General features: G+C 39.0%; 1 long non-coding RNA gene across 2 annotated transcripts in view; it reads left to right on the top strand.

The window, feature by feature from the left end:
* The window catches only part of LOC132533025 (uncharacterized), a 28,131-nt gene extending 5,985 nt beyond the window's left edge, over positions 1–22,146 (top strand). Inside the window, exons 2-3 of one of the 2 annotated variants that reach the window (XR_009544908.1) lie at positions 17,375–17,416; positions 21,560–22,146. This is a non-coding gene — a long non-coding RNA (uncharacterized LOC132533025). Of the gene's footprint in view, positions 1–13,408; positions 13,471–17,374; positions 17,417–21,559 lie in introns of those variants that run through there. The other variant, XR_009544909.1, reaches the window with a different exon arrangement.
* Positions 22,147–22,469: the final 323 nt, after the last annotated feature.

The raw sequence follows: 22,469 nt of genomic DNA, 5'->3' as shown, positions 1-22,469 counted from the left end.
CTGCCCACTAAGAAAAACAATTCTTGATGATATGTACTCATTTCTGGGCATCATATTTCACAGATAAATCAGAATCATTTCAAAAGAAAGCAATAAAAAATAAGGGATTTAAAATCATGATTGATGGGAAATATTTAAACAAAAGGTTTGCTTAACCAAGAGCTTAGGGTTAAGGAGGACCACTTTCAAATATTGTATTAATTTTAAATAACTATGAGGAGTTTGCATAGTCATAATCTGATAAAGGCCAGATGTCAGCAAATAGAATATGAACATCTGTTCTAGATCATTCTTCAGGTGCTAGGAATACAGAGATGAACAAGACGTCAACAACAGTTTTTCTGTTCTTATTTTAGGTAGGGTGTGTGTGTGTGTGTGTGTGTGTGTGTGTGTGTGTGTGTGTGTGTGTGTAGAGATGTTGAAGAAGTTAAAAGTTATTTGTTGTTTTTTTTTCTCCCGTGAAGCTAAGGCATGTAAAATATTTGATGGCCTCAGTGATAGTAAATGAACTTTGTGATTTTAAACTCCAATGCTTGCTCTCCTATTTCCCCACAATTGGATATTCAATGTTCAATATCATCTTTATCTTATTTTTAAAAATTTATTTATTTATGCCCTTTTGTTGCCCTTGTTGTTTTATTGTTGTGGTTAATATTGTTGCTCATTGTTGCTGGATAGGACAGAGAAATGGAGAGAGGAGGGGAAGACAGAGAAGGGGAGAGAAAGATAGACACCTGCAGACCTGCTTCACACTTGTGAAGCAACTACCTTGCAGGTGGAGAGCCGGAGCTTAACAGGGATCCTTCCGCCACTCCTTGCTTTGAGCATGTGCGCTTAACCCACGGCACTACCGCCCAACTCCCCATCTTTATCTTACTAAGTCATTCAATAAACATTTAACTAAGTGGGCAAAACTAGGAAATAGAAGTATTTACTGAGGTCATGAAATATAAAGGAAGAGGCTAAGGGTTCAGAGAAATGCTTTGGTATTTATAGGATAAGCAAATTTTATGTTGTTTTTAGTTTATCATTATGGGCACTCCCCCCCCTCCCACATTTGATTCTTGGCTTTCGATGTTTTAAAATTTCTCAGTGGCAACCCTTGACATAAAACCAGCATTTGAGAACTGAGGGTCAATCTTTAAGTCTGAAGTAGTAAGATGATGTTGGTTCTTAATTTTTAATGGACTTCCTTACGCTTTTGTATAATAGCACCTTTTCCTATGGATTAATTTGACATTGAGTATTGTTGTTTTCCACACTAATGGTATTTGTGAAATCCAGTTGTGCAAATCTCAGACCTTATTTTCAATGGTGTGTTGGGAGAGAAAAAGCCAAAGCTCTTCCTTGAGCATTTTTCATCTGGAGATGAATCATAGGCAATTAACAGGAACAATTCTAATTAACTGAAATAATTAAAAAACTAATAATGTTTAACATTATTGTTTTATACAATGACATTAGCTTTAACAGCCTAGCAACACATCAAGGCCTCATTTCCATAGTCACAGAGTATATTATTTATCCTAGGTTTCTCTGGTAACCAGTTTGACAATAGTAACAGCAATGTGGGCCTCTAAATTGTTTTGCCATACAGCTTCATAATTTATGCCATTGGCAGTAATTGTAATGTCTGTATAATTTCCTTTTAATTATCAACTAATGAAATTTACATTCATTTGGGTAAAACAAGTATTCACATTCAACTTCCAATCACCTGTCCATGTTTCCATTTAATTCACTCAAGTTTGCTGCCTTTTATTTATATTTTTAATATCAAACTGTGAAAAGAATATTAACATTTATTTTTTGATTAGTGTTTAGGGGAATATTGATTACATGGTTCTCTTCCCTGCTTTGACTTTAAATTTTCAGTGTGTGAATTTTTTAATCCAAGAAGATGCACACTTCCTACTTTTTTCACATTAAACTCTGAGGAGTTTAAGTGGAATTAATTTAGTAAACTTTAATTGCAGAATAATCTCTGCCTGTTCCCTTATCTCTTGATTTATTACAGGCATTTATTTCTACTTTGAAAATTTCTCATCAGTTTCCTAGGGAATTAATTTAGATTTCTAAAAAGAAAGAAAAAAAACCCAAATTGCATCTAAATTCAAATTAAGATGCTAATTACAATAATTATTTCATCACATTATATAGAAACTTTGTACATATGAGTATAGCAATTTTGAGGCAAAAAGTGTTATTTTTCACAATCCTAATTCTTGCAACTTTTGAACAGATGAGTTCCTTAGTTTAATTAGTTGTACACAAAGACTGTACCCCTGATAAGAAGTTTTGCAGACTGTCAATCAACTGCTAATTTGAAAAAAGTGATAGTAAATAGTCTTTTTTAAGTGAGCTGAGTGCCAACAGTAATCCACCAATGTGAGAGGAGCCTATGATTAGTTAACTGTGGGGATCTATCATTATCAGGCATGAACGGTGTGCTTTGGGCCAGAGAGATCCAGGCTCGTAGACTGTGCCTCTCCAAATGGGCACAAACTTATTTCAGAAGTGATTATAATTTGTATTATTGCTATGAAGAAGGAAGACACAGTGGAAGAGGCACTAGTTTATCTGTACCCAGGTCTAGATCACATGGAGCTGCTCCCCTGTGTACCCAGTCATTGGACAGTTCAGACTTTAAGCTACTTGACAGACTTGAAGGCAGCAGATGCAGATATCTGTATTTGGGGATGAAAGGTTTTGGCAGCATTGCCTTCTTCTTTTGCTTCTGGGAAAGATTCAAGGGGTTTTGACTCTCTTTCAGACCAGTGAATGATCTCCTTAGCAAATCCTGAGATAAATGTAAACTTGGTCTTTCCTGATAGGCAGCACACTCACATTGATAATAAAGCTAGTGGGGGCATTCCCATGCATAGTTTTATTTTGGAGGAAGCCTGGGGTAATGTGATTGTACTTGTTTGTTAAATATTTCAGTTTTATAAAAAAAATTTAAAAAGGAAGTCGGGTGGTAGTGCAGCTGGTTAAGCGCACATGGCGCAAAGCACAAGGACCTGCCTAAGGATCCAGGTTCCAAGCCCCGGCTCCCCATCTGTAGGGGAGTCACTTCACAAGTGGTGAAGCAGGTCTGCAGGTGTCTATCTTTCTCTCCCTGTCTCTGTCTTCCCTCTTCCCTCCATTTCTTTCAGTCCTATCCAACAACAACAATAATAACTACAACAATAATACAACAAAGGCAACAAAAGGGAATAAGTAAATAAATTATTTAAAAATTTCTGTTTTTCAATTTGAAAGAACAGAGAAAAGTTGAAGGGGAATGGGAGATAAAGAAGAAGGGAGACAGAAAAAAAACCTTGCAGGATTACTTCACCACTTATGAAGCCCCCCCCACACACACACACTGCTGGTGGGGACTGGGGGCTTAAACACAGGTTCTTGCACATAGTAACATGTGCGTTCAACTGGGTGCACCACCGTCCTGCTGTAGCATTTCGATTTTAGTCATTCCTCATCTGACTTTTCCTGGAAGGAAAAGTTAGATGTTGGATTTGAAATCTGCCACTGGCCTATGCTAAGATTTTGAAGCAGATTGTTATAGGAAGACCATGAAAATTAGAGAATAAGCAGGCCTAATGGGATCCACAAAAGAAACTTCACTTCTGTGATTTCTGGTTTCCTATTTTATAAAAGGGGACTGATATTAACACCTGCTACCTCACAGTTCATATGAGACTTAAATGAGATAGTACATATCAGTATCTTTTATGGACTATCAAGTCCTATATATTTTTAAGACCTGGCAATGATCGGTCCACTCTGTTCTTCACTTAGAAGTGGAACTAACTTCAGTGCAACTTAACATTTTGTACTATGTTTGAATCTGTAAATAGGCAGTTAGATTTTGTAGAGAAATCCTGAATAGTTAAGACTATTAATAACTGTAAATCATGATTCACAAACTTTTCTATTAATATTGAATTTTTCATATTCATAATTTTGCTTCTAAAATAAAACTACTTCTAAAAATCTCTGCTACATCTTTACTACTCATATTAAACAAAACTTTTTCTCACTCATTTATATTATGACACATTAAGACTAAAATATCATTAATCTAGTGTTAAATTAAGTAGTCTGTGTTACTTCTAAATTCACTAAAATATCACATGTATGAAACTCCAACATAATTTTTGTTAAATCTTCTGTGGTTAAGATTAGAAATTTTGGGGCTTGGTGGTGGTACACCTGGTTGAGCACACACATTACAGTGTGCAAGGGCCCAGATTTGAGCCCCCATCTCCACCTGTATGGGAAAAGCTTCGCAAGTGGTGAAGCAGTGCTGCAGGTGTCTCTCTGTCCCTCTTCCTCTCTATCAACCCTTTCCCTTTTGATTTCTGAATGTGTCTATCCAATACATAAATAAAGATAATAAAAATATGAAAAAATAAAATAAAAAAGATCAGGAATTTCCTTCGATTCAATTTAAGCAATGTCTTTCTGCTTTAGACAAGCTAGACTTAATGAACCCTTTTTATGTATAAAATGAACTAGTACTTATTTAAGTTGAAACATAGAGAATGAAATCTCTTTGTATTGATAATTATATAATTTTAATATATATTAAATAAAAAATATATTTTATTTATAAATATTGTCGTATGCTTTACATTGGTTTGTTCTAGCCCTCCCCCGCCAAGAGAATTGGATCAGTCCAGTTAATTTCGCGGGCAGCTTGGCCCCGCCCCAAGGAACCCCGAGAGAGAGTTCCTGAGTTCGAGAGTTTCAGAGTTACAGAGTAAGAGAGAGTTCCACAGTGGAAGAGTTTCAGAGGGTTCCCCAGTACGAGAGTTCCAGAGTTCCAGAGTAAGAGAGAGTTCCTGAGTTCCTGAGTTCGAGAGTTTCAGAGTTACAGAGTAAGAGAGAGTTCCACAGTTGAAGAGTTCCAGAGTGCCAGAGTTGGAGGGTTCCTGAGTTCCTGAGTTCCAGAGTAAGAGAGGGAGTGCTTGCGCCGCCGCAAAGAGACAGCAGAGTTCTGTTTGGTGATTAGTTTGTCTTAGTTTATGAATCGTTGTTCCTGAATAAAGAAATACAGCTGCCCTGCCCAGCCGTTGTCTCCGCGTCTCTGTTACCCGCCCGTGAAGCCAGCCGGCCCGGCAAGAGCCTTCCAAATTTTAACAACAAATATAATTATTTATAATTGACAATTATAAATAATTGTTTGAATGTGTAAAATGTCTCTGGCAAGTTGTATTGGTCAGTGTACATTCATAGGGTTTATATTTAGGTCCTATTTTACCTGACTCATCTCACTCTTAGAAAGAAAATCTTTTATGACTTCTTAGACCTGGGCTGTGATAGGACATCCTATTTGTTTCAGGGCCCCTTTTTGTTATCCACAGTTTTCAATGGTCTCCAGTAAGCGAACACCATCAAGATCAGTAATTTCTATTGACTGATTGAAGAGTGCTTAAGTGGCAAGGGTGTGTTATATGGAGTTCTTCCCATTAAAATGTTTTTATTAGACTTGAAAAAGCATTAAAAATATCAGTGAAAAAGACACAAGATATCTATGACCAATGCATAATGAAAGGAATAGTAAAGAAAATTCTAAGATCACAGGTGAGGCTGAATATCACTGTTGCTACCCCAGCATCTTGATGAAAGTAATACTTGTTGGGTACAGGATGGGATTTGAACCCCACTACTAGCTGAGTCTGTTTTCCTTACCTCTGTATAAGACTATGTATAGTACTTGCTTCCTAAGATATTATGTTTATTATATTTTAGTTGTTATTAACATCTATTATTATTATTTTTATATTTCAGATGAGGAAACTAAGGTAGAAACTAAGGTACCATAGGGAACTAACTGTCTAGGCTTTAAACCATGCTTAGAAGCCCCATACAACATTATTTTTCAGCAACTCTCTATAAAGAAATGCACAGGACATCTCTGAAAAAAAATGTATTCTAAATTTTAACACAGATGGTAAATGTATCCCACAGTTACCACTGAGACTTGAATATCTGAAATTCTTGATTGAATTTCAACAATGGAAGAAGCTCCCAATTTAGTTGAAAAAACAAGGTTTAGTACATAAAATTATACAAGCTGAATTGTAATTAATGCCTTAAACATAACTTTAAGACAATTATAACAAAAATGCAGAAAGCCATGTCTTGATAAATAGTCAATTAAGTGATTTAGCTAATAATTCTCACTTGCTGCTACTTAGAGAAGCCAAAGGAGAGACTGTGGTTAAGCAACACATTACAACACCAAGAGGTTGTTGTTCCACTTTCTACTAGGTTCAGCAGGGAGCAGAAAGACAACCCTAAACTGTGACTTAAAACTAAAGAACATGGGCATGGGGTAGTGGCACACCAGGTTAAGCACACATAGTACCAGAAGCAAGGACCCATACAAGGACCAGGTTTGAGCCCACACTCCTCATTTGCAAAGAGATTGCTTCACAAGCAGTGAAGCAGGTCTGCAGGCGCCTGTCTTTCCCTCTCCCTTTGTATTTCCCCCTCCCCTCTCAATTTCTCTCTGTCCTGTTGAATAGAAAAAAAAAAAAAGGAAAAAAAAATGGCTGCTGGGAATGGTGAATTCATAGTGCCTGCACTGAGCCTCCGAGATAACCCTGGAGGCAAAACAAATAAACCACTAGAAAACACTATTTTTTTTTTTTTTTTCCTCCTCCAGGGTTATTGCTGGGTTCGGTGCCTGCACCATGAATCCACCGCTCCTGGAGGCCATTTTCCCCCCCTTTTGTTGCCCTTGTTGTAGCTTCCTTGTGGTTATTATTATTGCCCTTGTTGACGTAATTCGTTGTTGGATAGGACAGAGAGAAATGGAGAGAGGAGGGGAAGACCGAGAAGGGGAGAGAAAGATAGACATCTGCAGACCTGCTTCACCGCCTGTGAAGCGACTCCCCTGCAGGTGGGGAGCCGGGGGCTCGAACCGGGATCCTTACGCCGGTCCCTGCGCTTTGCGCCACATGCGCTTAACCCACTGCGCCACCGCCCGACCCTCGAAAACACTATTTCTTTATTATATTAGCACATTATGAGGTCTAGTGCTGGCAAAGCAAGACATAATATGGGGATTCCTCTATCTTGCTCTCCCACCTTCAAATCTGCTTTCATTTGTCATGATTCCTAGGGTTCATAGTGGCAACTGTAGGTATATTTAGTAAGGTCATATTCTAGTCATTAGAAAGGTGCAGAGAGGTGGAGGAGGGGGAGGGGGAGCGGAAGGGGGAGGGGGAGGGGAGGGGGAGGGGGAGGGGAGGGGGAGGGGGAGGGGGAGGGGGAGGGGGAGGAGGAGGAGGAGGAGGAGGAGGAGGAGGAGGAGGAGGAGGAGGAGGAGGAGGACCTGCCTCCTACCGAAGGTTGCTTCCAGAAAATTGCACATTCGATTTCTCTCTGTGTTTTTAAGGCCAGAAGTTAGCTGCCTGGCTTAATTGACTTCAAGGGAGTCTGGGAAATCAACCAATTACTTATTTTCAGACTGGAAGGGGAGTGGGGAAGACAACTGCCATTCTCTGCCATAGGACTTCATAGTAAACATCTGTGGACACCAGGTTGCATAATTTGTGCCTGGCCAAATGACTCAATGGTGGGAAGTTGGATAAATATTATAGTCACTCTCATGCTCCTTTTTCTTGTTCTGACTCAGTGGCTAAGTGACTTGGTGTAGCTAAGTACTTACTACCTTTGTTATGCTCTTTACTTCCTCCCAAGTTGTAAGCATCAGTTTCTTGCAACAGAGTTCCCTATGAGGAAGTTGACATAAATCCAAGTAAAATTTTGCAAGGAATATGCTGAGAATCTCCCTTTTACTGATGAAACTGTAGAACAGTGCATTTTGCCATCATTCTCAATAACTTAATATGACACCACTGTTTTTTAAAAAGTTATATATTTGTAAAAGGAATTGGAAAGAAGATTTATGTGACTTGGTAAAATATTTGCAAAAGAAAAATTCTGGGTCATGCTTAGGTTTGCATTTAAATAAGGTACTGATTATGTTAATAAAATGCATAAAAATCGCATCTCAGATATAAACTGGTACTTGTAGGCTAGGGTCTAGGGGACTGGGTATATGTATACATGTATCCATAAGTTAGGGGCAACTATATACCTCAAAATAAAAGTGCTTAAAAGTCCTCTGTGATTCGATTTAGACATAATAAGCTCAGCAATCTAATAGAATTCTAGTAGAATCTAGTAAAGAAGGAACCACAAATTGTCTAACAAAATATTTATTACTTAGGCCTAGAAACCTTCCACTCCTATCCCCTAGCTGACATGCCCCAATCACTCTATCTATTCAACTAACTACACAAAAGAAAGTAACATATATCTCCTAAAAAAAGAAGTTTCTTTAGAAGAAAAAGGGTATATAATTGGTCGAGAGATGATTGACAAAATATAAATATCAACTAAAGAGTACTTATTGTCTCTATGATAACCTTTATTACAATCACCAAACAAGTAAATGTAGTAGAACTCGAGGCTAACTTAGACCCCACTAGAATCCTAGGTGTATTTTCTCTCCAACTTAAGGCTAGACTCCATAGACCAATTTGGATACAATTGGCACTCAGTGCTTTAGCAACTGGAGAAAATCCAAGCTCATCAAATAAAGAAGGGACTGCAAAAGCTGGAAAATGGTAAGAGTCTGGATCACTTAATGATGACCTTTTTGGTTACTACCAGGCCACGCCATCACCTAGGACCCTAGTCAGAGAATCCTAAAGTTCCTCCATAGATGCAATGGGCCTAGACCTCTAACAGACCCCTCTCTCCACTATCTCTGACATCTCTACTATCTCTGGTCATTTCCATCTGGAGTCTCATCATAAGCCCTTTTGTGGGCCTCTTGAGGACTTTGCCCTCACTACGAAGTAGCAACAGTAGGGATAGCCTTATTTTCCAAAGGGAAACTGGGTCATCCTCCCCTGCTATTGGAGGAAGACTGGTCCTGAAATGAGTGCAGTCTAGAATTTTCCTAGCTGTGACCAGGGACTGTGAGCTCAGATTGACAGGTACTCAGAAATTATCCTGGGGTCTGTGCTAAATATGAATACATGCCCTGGGTCAGACTGATGTGGTAAATAGTTAATTGTATTTTATAAATTTTCTTCAAGTCGGGAGCTACTCTCTGCCCTAATCTTAACCCTGACTACATTTCCTCAGACAATATTTTTAGCCTATCTCCATGTTAACTATCAAGCTCAGGCAAAAATCACAAAAGTCATGAGCCCCTAAGAACACACCTAAAATAGAATTCCTAGCTTCTTACCACTCTAAACTACCTAGTCTCACTTGCTCTATTCCTACTTTCTGGTTCTTATTTATTAAACATTTAGTCCTGCCTCATAACTTACTGCCTTTCAGCCACCAAGTGGCAAATGCTACTATGATTCTATCCTGAATACCTTGGGCAGATGACCTCACCAATGTGCCCTGGAACCACATCTCTCCAGAGCCCTACCCACTAGGGAAAGATAGAAAGAGGCTGGGAGGTATGGACTGACCTGACAATGACTAAGCAATTACAGAAACCAGAACTCCTACATTATGCACCTTGAAATGAATTTTGTTCCATACTCCCAGAGGGAGAGAAATGTTATGGGAAGATGACTAGAGAGCTCTAAAACCCAATTCCATCAGAACCTGAAGAGACAAGAGGAAAAAAGAAAGAACATTCAGAAGTAGTAGTAGGTTTAGAAATGACTTAAAATGAAAGAGAAGTCAGGACCATAGGGAAAAAAAGGCAAAAATATATACATATAGTTTTAGAAATAATAGTCAAGCCATATCTGTGACCTTGAGAGATTGATCCACTGCGGTTTCCAATGAAGGGAATGGGGACACAGAACTCTGGTGATGGGAATGGTGTAGAATTGTACCCCTGTTATTTTGTAATTTTGTAAATCACAAATAAAGAATTTATTACATTTTACTTTAATAAATTTTAAAAGTAGTAAAAATAAAGACAAAAAACTGGTACTTGTTTTATTATTGTTCTATTTGATATTAAAAAATTTACTTAATCTAAGTATCATTTTCCTCTTCTGCAAATAAGAAACCAAAATTAGTACCCCATTCCTTTTCTCACAAGGGAGAAAGCTAATTAGAACAAATGAGGGGCAATTATTTTAGTTCTGTGGAGAAAGAAAGGTACAAGCAATTTCTTACAAATTCCTACAGGGAAGTTCATTATTATTAATCTGTATATTTTCTTCTATTTCAAACTCTTTCAACTCATCTCTGCCATCTTATTCTTTGGGAAAATTCACCAGTATCCCCTTCATTAAGTGTGGCTGTGCTTCTTCCTTTTCAAATGCTTTTGAGTTTCTAATGATTCTGGGACATATATCTTTAACATAATTTTTGTGATCATCTTTTAGTCAACAGTTGTTCACTGGATGATGTCAGTGGTTCAGTGCTCAAGCTTTGTGACTAGAAAACAAGATTCATACTCACCTCTGACACTTGCTAATTTTGTGTTAGCAATTTAACCTCTTAAACCCCAATTTCCTCAAGTGTAAAATGGGTATAATTAACACTGTACTAGAATAAGGACATTTATATTAAACAGACTAAGGGATACTAAGAGATAAACTACAGAGCAAGTCAAGTAAATGAATGCTTTTATCACTTTAGCAATTTTCAGAGATAACAGATTTTTTTCCCCATTGGTTTCTTTTCTGAGATCTAAGTCTTCATTGAATAAGTGAATAATGAAAACACTTAGTATTCCATGTGTAGAGTGGACAGCAGTCAGAAAATAATATAGGCTAAAATGGTAGGCATTCAATTTTAGTCCAGGCTGTCTGACTCCAGACTTAGTGTATGTTATAAGCACTCTTTCTCTTGCTGTACATGGAACTCATGTAAAGTCATTCACAGACACCTCCCAACATGAGCAGGCGTTTTAAATCTCTTTGGATGCTTAAAAGCCTTGTCTGGATTGTGGAGTTATCTATAATATTTCCTAAACTCTGAACTGACTGACAAACCCAACCTAACCTTACCTTTGGAACTGAGAGGTGGTGCTGGATACCAGGAGCAGAGCGTTTTCAACAACACTATGTAACAACTCTGCCACCAACACAGTTCCTGCATTGCTTCAGGTTACAGTTGCTGCCCTGGCAACCACAAATGGTTTTCCAACAGTGGCCTTGTAACAGTGCTCTGGTCTCCATCTTGGAGACAGAATGTTCTAATATATTTCCCCATATGGATTGATAGCTGAAATAAATCATTGTTAAATCTTATAGATTCATACTACTGGAGGGAAGCAGACATATGTATTGAAAAATATGGCAATTGACTTGCAAGAACAGGAGAAATTGATACCTAATGTGAACTGGTATAGTTCTAAATGTATACTTAGAAACATATTCATACTACACACAGCCATACAAACATCTTTATTCACACAGTGGGCTTCTCTGGAAGAACTTGCTCTCTCTTTTGTTGGCTCAACCCTTTGGGGTAGGGCAAGGGAGTGGGGATGAAGAAACTCTGAGAGACAAAACTTCATAATTTAAAATTTCTGTAATTATCACCAAGAAAATTAGCTGACTTCTATACACAATAAGACATACCCATAGACTGAATTGAAAGATATTTGCAAAAACCTACCAGAATTCCTACCTGCACACAATTACTTTTTTCTCCCTCAGAGTATTTTCTGTCTTTACAAAAACAAAACAAACAAAAACTGAAGGGAGCTGTGACTGTGATCATTTGCTGTTTGCCAAAAGTCCTATCGAATTCTAGCCAGGGAACAAAGTTTTAAGAAGTCAAATGGCATGAATGATATTTTAGGGTTGGTTTTCAATCTAGATCATTTTGGGGGATCACTGGAAGTGAACTTTGTATCAGGAGGTGGGCAATAACAATTAAAGATAACAGTGATGACAAATGTATATTATTTTCCTGTGATACACGATTGCTTTGAGGACAGTTGCCAATAATGAATTAGAAAAAAATGTTCTTGTGATGGAAATTATAGTATGGGTCTCTAAAAGTGACTATGTTAAAGGGGACCAAACAAATAGCCATACATAAGTCTACAGTTTGTTAAAAATTGATAGATTTTCTTCAGAGTTATACTTCTTCCTTTTCAGCTCTCTGATTTTTTCAAATTCATAGATGACTCTCTTTGGGCTAAGCATAATTTTGAGACTTTTAAAAATAAACAGTGAAGCAGAAATATCACACCAAGAAATGGAAAATGGAGACCAGAGAATATTTATACTCTTCTATTGAGTGCTGAAGTTCACGTAAATTGTTTTTATTAACTATTGGATGGAGACACAGAAGAATTGAGAGGGGAGGGGAAATAAAGAGGGAGAGAGACAGAGAGACACCTGCAGCCCTGCTTCACCACTCATGAAGCTTTACCTTTGAAAGTGGGGACCAGGGACTTGAACCTGAGTCCCTGCACACTGTAATGTTTGTGCTTAACCATCTGTGCCACCACCTGGCACCTAAAGTTCAGTTAAGCACAACTCACAATGGTTCAAGTCTCCGGTTTAAAGTAACCTTTTCCCAAAAGCCCAAGACCCTTGAAGGGAAAACTATATATATTTAAAGTTACTTTAAATGGAGGAATTTCTTGAACCTTTTTATTACCTCCCCAAGGTAAAGACAATTAACTTTCCTGAAATTCAATCATAGATCTGTTACCTTTTCAAACATGAGGCCAGGGAGTCAGGGGTAGGGCAGCGGGTTAAGCACACGTGGCACAAAACGCAAGGACCTGTGTAAAGATCCCAGTTCGAGCCCCCAGCTCACCACCTGCAGGGGAGTCGCTTCACAGGAGGTGAAGCAGGTCTGCAGGTGTCTGTCTTTTTTTCCCCTTCTCTGTCTTCCCCTCCTCTCTCCATTTCTCTCTGTCCTAATAATGATGAAATCAATAACAACAACAAAATAACTACAACAATAAAAAGACAACAAGGGCAACAAAAGGGAAAATAAATAAATAAAATTAAAAAAAAAAACAAAAACATGAGCCCATAGGTCTCTCATTTTCTTACCAGCAACATCAAAATACTCCACCATAACTTTGGCTAGGAAACTTTCTTAAGGGAACTTTGTAGTCCTCACATGCTGTTTGTTGCAACATCTAATATTTATCTTTGGGAAAATCCTCAGCTTTCCTATAATATCACTTAACACAAAACTGCAGTTTATTATATTTTATTGCAGTAGAGGCATAAAAATCATTCATTGTATAATGAGTGTGAAAAGGCTTCCAGCTGAGAAAGGGAAATCTGACCAAAGGACTCCCAGATTTCAATGCTTTTAGCATTTCAATGTGGGTTAATGGACTAAAGATCTGGTTAAAGTGGATTTTGGATTCAGGAGGTAAGAAAGGAGCCTCAATTTGTTTTTTCTTACAAGATCCCACAAGATGATTTGCTGCTGGTCTGAGGGCATTCTTGGAGTGGCAAAGATCTCAGAAAACATTCCTTTGTGGTGAGTGCTTATTGAAAATAAATGCTAATTGAGAGGCGCAACCTCCCAATTACAACTTAACTCACATTTGCCATGATTTGTGATGTTCTGAAGAGTTGAGAGTTCTGGAAGTCGTTAGAAAAGCCATGCAGCAATGGTGGGCCTCTCCATGTGTTCAGTGCGTGTGATCAATTAGTGTTGAATTGGCCCAGGTGCTGTCTGATTCGTGAGAGGTCTGGGGACCCTGCCTTTGTAGTTATTTCAGGTGTGGGTGTATCCAGTTTGCAGAACAATGAGCACCAGGGTGTGTGGTTTGCAGAGTTCTAAAACTCAAGAGCATATGGGGCCTTTGGGAAAGCATATAAATCTTCAGTCTGAGAAAGAAAAGGCAACTCTTGGGTTTAATTAAGAAAGTTGTTAAAAGCAAGAACCCTGTCAAATATTTTGCTTTGATGTGAAATCTGTAACACAAATAGGACTTGGGCATGGTGAAGATCAAGGTGGTTACAGACACAGACTCAAAACATAAAAACAAAGATTGCTCCTCAGGGAAACTGACAGGATTTTCTCTACATTTGTTGTTACCACTCTTTCTGCAGCTCTTACAGTCCAAATAAATTGTCTCATATTAGAGGAATTAAACTATCTAATCCTTACTCGTTAGTTCAGACAATGGTAGATACAAGTTACCAGAGCTAGACACCTGGAAACACAGGTGCAGGACAAAAAAAAAAAAAAAAAAAAAAAGGTGGGGGGGCTGTAAGGCCCTGCTAATCAGGCTAAGTAGTGATTCACTAGAGTGTTTAGAGAAGAGCAAAGGCACCAATTCACTTGTAATAGAAGGTTGTTGTTGTTGTTGTTGTTTTTTAAATCAATGTAAAGTTGAAAGTTATTACAAATCTCTACTTACCTGTATTTTCCTTTTATACTTTACTGGGGAATCAACTCAGGGCTTTAAACATGGCTTTATACTGCTGAATAGCCTCCCAGGCCTAATTTTTTTTCTTATTTTCATTTCAAAAGGTGTGTGTATGGGGGTGGTGGTGGACAGCTACAGTTTGAGAGAAAACACCACACTAACACTCTGTCACTCAGAGTCTTCCAGCTGCTTTACCTGGTTCTTCCTGCGGTTCTGGCTCTCAAACCTGAACTGCATCGTTTTGATAATTCTTTGAAGGATGGTTCCAGTATCCGAAATACCTCAGAGTTGGACAATTTATGTTTGTGAAGTTCCTCTTCTGTCAGGTATTTTGAAGGCATGAGTCTCATTTTCAAATGTGTTGGGGAAATGCTGCAGACTAAACGTTCTTCAAGACTCACACTACAGTCAAGTAAAAGTTCAACATTCTGTGAGGTAGACAGCTCTTGAAACCTTATTTTTTACATTGGTAATTTATCAACATCCTACATGATCATTTTGAAAAAAGAAAATTTAAAAAAATTTTCTTTATTGGGGAATTAATAGTTTACAGCCGATAATAAAATACAGTGTACATTTGTAGCATTTTTCAGTTTTCCATATAACAATACAACCCCCACTAGGTCCTCTGCCATCATGTTCCAGGACCTGTAACCTCCCCTGCCTCCACACCTCAGTCTCTTGCTTTGTAGTCCTTACTTTGCCTGACATGGTTAGCTTTAGAGTAATTGGGGGACGTGTATTAGGAGGTAGATGAGGAGGTCTAGGTCTAAGTAGAAACTGTTTCATTAGATACTTTAAGGTGACTTTTTAGTTCTTTATTCTTGCTTGATTCATTTATTGACTCACTGCAAATCATTGTGCACTTTTGCTTTAAGGTCTATATTTTCCCCTAACTTATGGATACATGGGATGCACTGGATCGACCTTCTCATGGTGCATCCCATGAGTACTCATTTATTGGGGAAACTGACGATCCTTCCTAGCCGACTGAATCCACATGGATCCCAGTCACTTTCAAAGCCAGCAACAAGCAGACATCAGGCTCAACCTGACGCTGTTGACTGGCTACGGAAGAAGGGCAAACGCTAGAAGAAGAAGAATGGATACATATACATATATATGCCATATCTTATGGGCTCTGGTCTATATATAGGTTTTAAGGTTTTGTTAAGGATTGCACCACTTGAAATGGAGTTCAGGAGTCCTCTGATCTAAGAAAGCTCTCACCAGAGTAATGGAATTGAAGAGTTGGCATTCCATGCCTGCCTTCTCTGGATACAGTCCGAAGTGAAGCATGCCGAGGTGATACTGGCTGCACTGATTAGGCTAGGATCAGCAGATGCAGTATCAGTTGGTATGACTTGAGAGAAGCATGCAGGAAAGTAAGCCCCACCCTAGAGGTTCCAGGACTGGGAGATGTATGGGCTTTATATAGAAAGGGGAAGCTTCTTGCTGCCTTAGGGTTTAAGAAGGTAATAGATAGTTATTGCTATACCAAATTATCTGGCAATTGAGTTAACTTTAAAAAATTCCATTGTTAGGATTTGCTGTATCATATAAAACCTCACATAATTTATGTCCTTTTATGATATTTATATATAGCTGTATCTTATAAAGTAACGCCACCAATTGCTTCTGTTCTCCCTGGTCTTTTTGGAGACAATATTTCAGAGAACAAGTCATTATTAGACATGTATTAACAATTGAGCCCACTGTTAAAATTTAATCTGATTAACAACTTGAAGTCTTAAGTGCTTAGATTCAAGGAGCATATACTCAGCCTATGGTCTATGCATCAAAAAGTTTGAGACATTCAATCCATTTTTCCCCTCTCATATTAATTAAATAGCTATTTGTGAGACTGTAAGTTAATAGGAGTGTCTGTTAATACCATTCCCACCACCAAAGGTCTGTGTTTCTCCCTCCTCCCTGGTACCTTCCCCTCACTCACCCAGTGAAGCTGAACATCTACCCTCTCCCTCCACCCAGAGATTCTTACTTTGGTACCCTACTGCAAACTCAGTCAGATTCTTCTTTGAGTTTCCTTTTTAGTTCTTTCTCAGCTTCTGTTTATGAATGGGATCATCTCATACTTGTCTTTCTGACTTATCTCACTTAACATAATTCCTTCCAGTTCCATCTAAGATGGGTCAGAGAGGATGAGTTCATTGCTCATAATAGCTGTGTAGTATTCCATTGTATACATATATCACAACTTTCTCAGCAATTCATCTGTTGTTGGACACCTGGTTTGCTTCCAGGCTTTAGCTATTACAAATTGTGCTGCTGTGACCATGTGTATATCAAATTGAAGAGCTTCTTCACAGCAAAAGAAACCATCACACAAAGAGTCCCCTCACAGAATGGGAGAAGATCTTCACATGCTATACATCAGACAAGAGACTAATAACCAAAATATATAAAGAGCTCACCAAACTTAGCAACAAAAAAGCAAATGATGCCATCCAAAAATGGGCAGAGGATATGAAAAGAATATCTACTATGGAAGAGATCCAAAAGTCTAACAAACATATGAAAAATTGCTCTGGGTTGCTGATTGTCAGAGAAATGCAGATAAAGACAACATTGAGATATCACCTCACCCCTGAGAGAATGTCATGACAGCAGCAACAAATGTTGGAGAGGTTGTGGGGACAAAGGAATCCTCCTACACTACTTGTGGGAATGTAAATAGGTCCAGCCTCTGTGAAGAACAATCTGGAGAACTCTCACAAGGCTAGAAATAGACCTCACATATGACCCAGTAATTTCTCTCCTCAGGATATATCCTAAGGACTCTATAACACCCAACCAAGAAGATATGTATACACATATGTTCATAGCAAAACTGTTAATTTTTTCTTTTCTTTTTTTTCTAAGTTTTTATTTATAAAATGGAAACACTGACAAGACCATAGGATAAGTGGGTACAATTCCACCAGTTCCCGTCACTCTATATCCCATTCCCTCCCCTGATAGCTTTCCTATTCTTTATCCCTCTAGGAACATGGACCCAGGGACATTATGGAGTGCAGAAGGTAGAAGGTCTGGCTTCCTTACTGAACATGGGTGTTGGCAGGTTGAGTCATACTCCCAGCTTGTTTCTTTCTTTCCCTAGTGGGGCAGGGATCTAGGGAGGTGGGGCTCTAGGACATATTGGTGGGGTCGCCTGACCTGGGAAATCCAATTGGCATCATAGTAGCATCTGGAACCTGGTGGCTGAAAACAAGTTAAGATAGAAAACAAAGCAAAGCAAATTATTGACTAATCATGAACCTAAAGGGAAAAATATTGTGGATGGAGATTTGGGGGTCTCCATTTTGGAAAAAGCTCTAATTTTAGGTATATTCCAAGGGGCCCGTGACCCAACTAGTTGTTGCCTTCACTTAATATTCAATATGCTATTGTCTGGGAGGACGGTGTCACAGTTGGAAAATGGACCAGAAATCTGGATCAGGGAAGAGAGTAGCTCCCAAATATGGGAAAAGTATATAAATATTAACTGTAAACCCTGTCCATCTGATCTGATGTTGGGAAGTACGACAGCTCCCACCCTGATCCATTACTTAACACTGTGGTCTACTTACATAATCACTGTTTTACCTGAGACCCATCCTGTCTGCAGGGCACTGGTTTAATCCCACTGGTTTGCACTCTCTTTTCGCTCCACCCCCCTCTCCTAGTCACACCCTACTACTTCCTTCTTGGGATGTATAAAAGAATCTTCTTTTCTGATTAAACACATTGGATTGCCTTCCGGCTCCAAGAGTCTCCAGAGTCTCTCTCCTGTGACACTAGCCGGACACAAGTTTCTGATCCCTCTCCCACGCAGTAGCCTAGGTTGGCTACAGTTGAGTTCTTTCCAACCCAGAGAGCACATGCCTGGGAAGAAGCACCCTCAGGCTATCCCGGAAATCTGGGGCCCATAGTCAGCACAGGAGCCTATGTAACCTCTGCCTCCCTGTAGGTTTGAGCTCACATTCCATGGTCATGGTGAAGAACATTCCAGGCTGCACCAATTTCAGGACCCATCATCCTTGGGTGATAGGCAGAGTATGCTATACAACCTCTCTTTGGAGAATGGAACATTCCCTACCATTGTCTATTCACATTGAGGGCCAGGTCCAATAGAAGCCCACAGAGGGGTCCATTATGTTATTACTGATGAAGATGACTCATGACAGTGGCGAGAGGCATCTGTTAGAAGTGTGGGAATTTCAGGGCTCCTTGACTAGGGCCCCAGGTCAAGAGGTAGACTGGTAGTGACTAAAGAATCATCATTAAAGTATGCCAGGATCTTATTCAGCTCTTGTAGTCCTTACTTTGCCTGACAAAGTTAGCTTTGGAGTGATTGAGGTACTCCTCAGCTCTGGTTTGTGGTGGTGTGAGAGATTGAACCTGGGACTTTGGAGCCTCAGACATGAGAACCTCTTTGCATAACTGTTATGCTATCTCCCTGGCCTATAACTTCTTTTAAAATTTTTATTAGTGATTTAATAGTGGTTTATAAGATTATGAGATAATAGGGATATAACTCTATACCATACCCACCATTAACGTTTCGTGTCCCAGTGGAAAAGGTCCCATATTGAGGGTGAGAGTGTTTTGCAGATACTTACCACACATAGAGATGAGAAACTGTACCCATGTGCCAACAACTGATCTGTAAACCACTATCCCCCAACAAAACTGAAAAGTTCTGTGTGCACCCCTCAGTAACAACCAACTTAATCTTCCCAAAGCCTTAGAGCTTACTTTTTGTTTTTCATTACAAATTCGTGTGTTTCAATTCTCTATATTCCACATAAGAACAATACCATATGGAAGTTGTCTTCTATCTCATACCTTACTTCACTAAACATACCTCCAGTTCTGTCCATATCGTCCCAAAGGACAGTATCATTTTTTTCAAATGGCAGAGTAGCAATCCTTGGAGAATCTAATTCATAACTTCCTTATCCAGACATCTGTCCATGAGCATTTAATTTAGATTTCTCCCATATTTGACTATTTTGAATAATGTAACTATAAACATAAGAGTATATCCCTTTAAATTAATATTTTCGTGTGTGTGTGTGTGTGTGTGTGTGTGTTTGATAAATGTCTAAGAGTGGCATCGATGGCTTCAAAATGAATAGTGGCAAATTCTATTCTCTGATATATCATTATAGATCACGCTGTCTTATGGATACCACATAAGCTTCTTATGTCTATATGGGAATGTCTATAGTGAAGCACTTGCATTATTTTGGGTACTTTGTAAAATGTTTTCTGGCCTTTAAGAATTGCCAAAATGATTGGTGAAACAAAATAGTTTTCTTTGAAAAGTTAAATCTAAACAAAGGCCACCTATATTTAAACAGTGCATGCCTGGTAGATGTATTTTGGACAGAACATACTCAGAGCAGATGGATCTCACAAACTTTTGGATAGTGAGGTAATCTATTTCTTTTTCCTTTGCTCACCTTCAAAACCTAACATGAAATTGCATTGTGTTCCATTGGATTATATCATTTAGTCTTGATAACCACAAAAACCTTCTGGAGATAATGGAGCAAAGAACAATTTTATCTTCTGGATGCATGGGCTCAAAAGACTTTCCCTTTTTTAGGTTGTATGATAGCATCATAGCAGAAGAAAATGGTAAAGGAAAACAAGTGAGTCAGAAGAAATTACATGATAGGATCTTCAAGCCCCACCTTGTTAAGCTGCAGCATTTTCCAAACAAATTTAGCCTTGGGAGATATGGGCACCATGTTTTAAGAAAGGTGCAGTAACTCCTGCTATGCCAAGATGGGGCCTCAGGGCAACCAAGACTTGACCCAGTTTTTCTGGAAAGTGGTAGAAAAGCTCACACACAGTTTTGTTTGTTTTCATCTTCTTTAGAAAAATATTATTTTCCAGACTGTTCTAAGAAGGCTAGGTTAGAAATGAGAAGAAAACAATCCCACAGACTTTGGAGGAGGGATAATGAGGCTTTGGTGGGGATAAACAGTGGAGGGACACATTTTCAAGAGATGAGAAATTGTGTTTCTAAACTAATTACAGGCAATTCTATTACTCAAAAAAGAAGGAGGAGGAGGAGGAGGAGGGAGAAGGAGGTGGCAGAGGATAGAAATGGACCTACCCTGTGATCTAGCAATTCCTCTTCTGGGGATATATCCAAAGGGAACAAATACATCAGTCCCAAAAGAACTGTGCAGACCTATGTTCATAGAAGCACAGTTTGTAGTAGCTCAAACTTGGAAGCAATTTAGATTTCCAACAACACATGAGTGGATAAGAAATTTGTGATTGATATATATATCAATATATATATATACAGCTCAGCTATTAAAAATGATGATGTCACCTTCTTCATCTCATCTTGGATGAAGCTTAAAGGAGTCATTTTAAGTGAGATAAGACAGAAAGACAAAAATGAATATGGGATGATCTCACTCATGGGTAAAACTTAAGAAACAGGAACTGAAAGGGCAAACACAAAATAAAAACTCGGACTGATTTGGTATATTACACTTTCTTCTTCTTCTAGCGTTTGCCCTTCTTCTGTAGCCAGTCAACAGCATCAGGTTGAGCCTGATGTAAAGTTTCGAGACCTCCTTTGAATCTGGAGAGGTGGCAGTCGTTGACTATGTGGGTCATAGTCTGTCTGGAGCCGCAGGGGCAGTTCGGGTCGTCTCTGGCTCCCCAGCGATGGAACATAGCGGCGCACTGGCCATGGCCTGTTCGATAGCGATTGAAAAGCAAAAGACTTTGGGGAAGGAGAACAGGGAGAGGGGTAGAGGTAGGGGAGCGACTTCAGGTCTAGGTGTACAATGCTGGAAAAAGACCTAAGTTGGAGGAAAGAGTGTTTTGCAGACACCTGTCATGGTGAGATGAGAAATTGCATCTGTGTGTCAACAACTGTGCTGTAAACCATTAGTCTCCTACAAAAAATATTATACTCGTCATCCACTCCTTTGCCATTCTTCTCATCTTAAAACTAATATGCCCTTCAAAAGATACTGTCAGTCTTACCTACACCCCCTGTGCATACCCCTCTCACACACATACTCACAAATGATGTATATGTCTTCCAATGCTTTAATTTTCTGTATCTTTACCGTATTTCTGTGGATTTATAGTAACTTTATATTTACTGTATTTCTGTGGATTGCTATTTCTCTATCATGGGACTCATTACAGATGAAATCTGGTGACTATGATAGTCAGGAGAAGAATGGAGATTCATTTTCAAGTCAAATGCACACTATGTAAACACCTATGCACTGATGAAAGTTTTATCTTGTGGTGACACAGTATACCGGTGACCATGGATGGAAGTCCCCTCACAGTGCTGACATCAGCCTTGGAGACAGAGTATACAATGATCTGCACAGGCGGGATTGTGGGCGGATCCAGTGTGTGCTGGTGTACAAAGCATTGTGGGTGGGCTGGATAGAATAACAAGTACAGCCAGCTGGAAGTCTCTCTTTGGCGGCTGCTGCTTCTCCTAGGCAGAAGCATCTCAGTGGAAGTGTACCAGGTATCCGCCATGGCTACTTCTCCTGGGAACTAAACACGTGCGACTCTACTAGCCAGTAAACTTTTAGATCCCTCTACAGCCATGAGCAACCTTGACCAGAGCTGAAAGTTGTTTATCTTATGGGACTAAACTTTTGATAACTATATTCAGACTTTATGGACCTAGCGTACTCTTAGCCCTTGATGATAAGTGCTTATTTTGCCTTTTACTTGTATCACCCTAATAAACCATGTATTGTTTAAACCAATTCCCAGCTCCTGCTGTGAATCCTTTTATGTGCTGCAGCAACCCCCAACCCCCAACCTCCTTTTAAGTTAATTTACAACATTATCTATGCTGAAAAAAATTTTTTTTGAAGTCAGGGCCTCCCACATGCATGGTTTCATCTATCTGGGCTTCTTTATCATTCAGAAAGAGAAAAAGAGGGAGAGACACTAGAACCAGAGTCTCCTCATGTGCCTTATCACCTGCCACATGGTGTCAGAACTCATACCTGGGTCACACATAGCAAGACAACACCCTATCTGGTGAGCTTTCTTTCTGTCCTGAGATAGACTGGTCTGTGTCATT

The sequence above is a fragment of the Erinaceus europaeus genome, chromosome 15 (genome assembly GCF_950295315.1).
Source record: "Erinaceus europaeus chromosome 15, mEriEur2.1, whole genome shotgun sequence".
In the NCBI taxonomy this organism is placed as follows: Eukaryota; Metazoa; Chordata; class Mammalia; order Eulipotyphla; family Erinaceidae; genus Erinaceus; species Erinaceus europaeus.
This window is presented reverse-complemented; position numbering and strand designations above follow the sequence as displayed.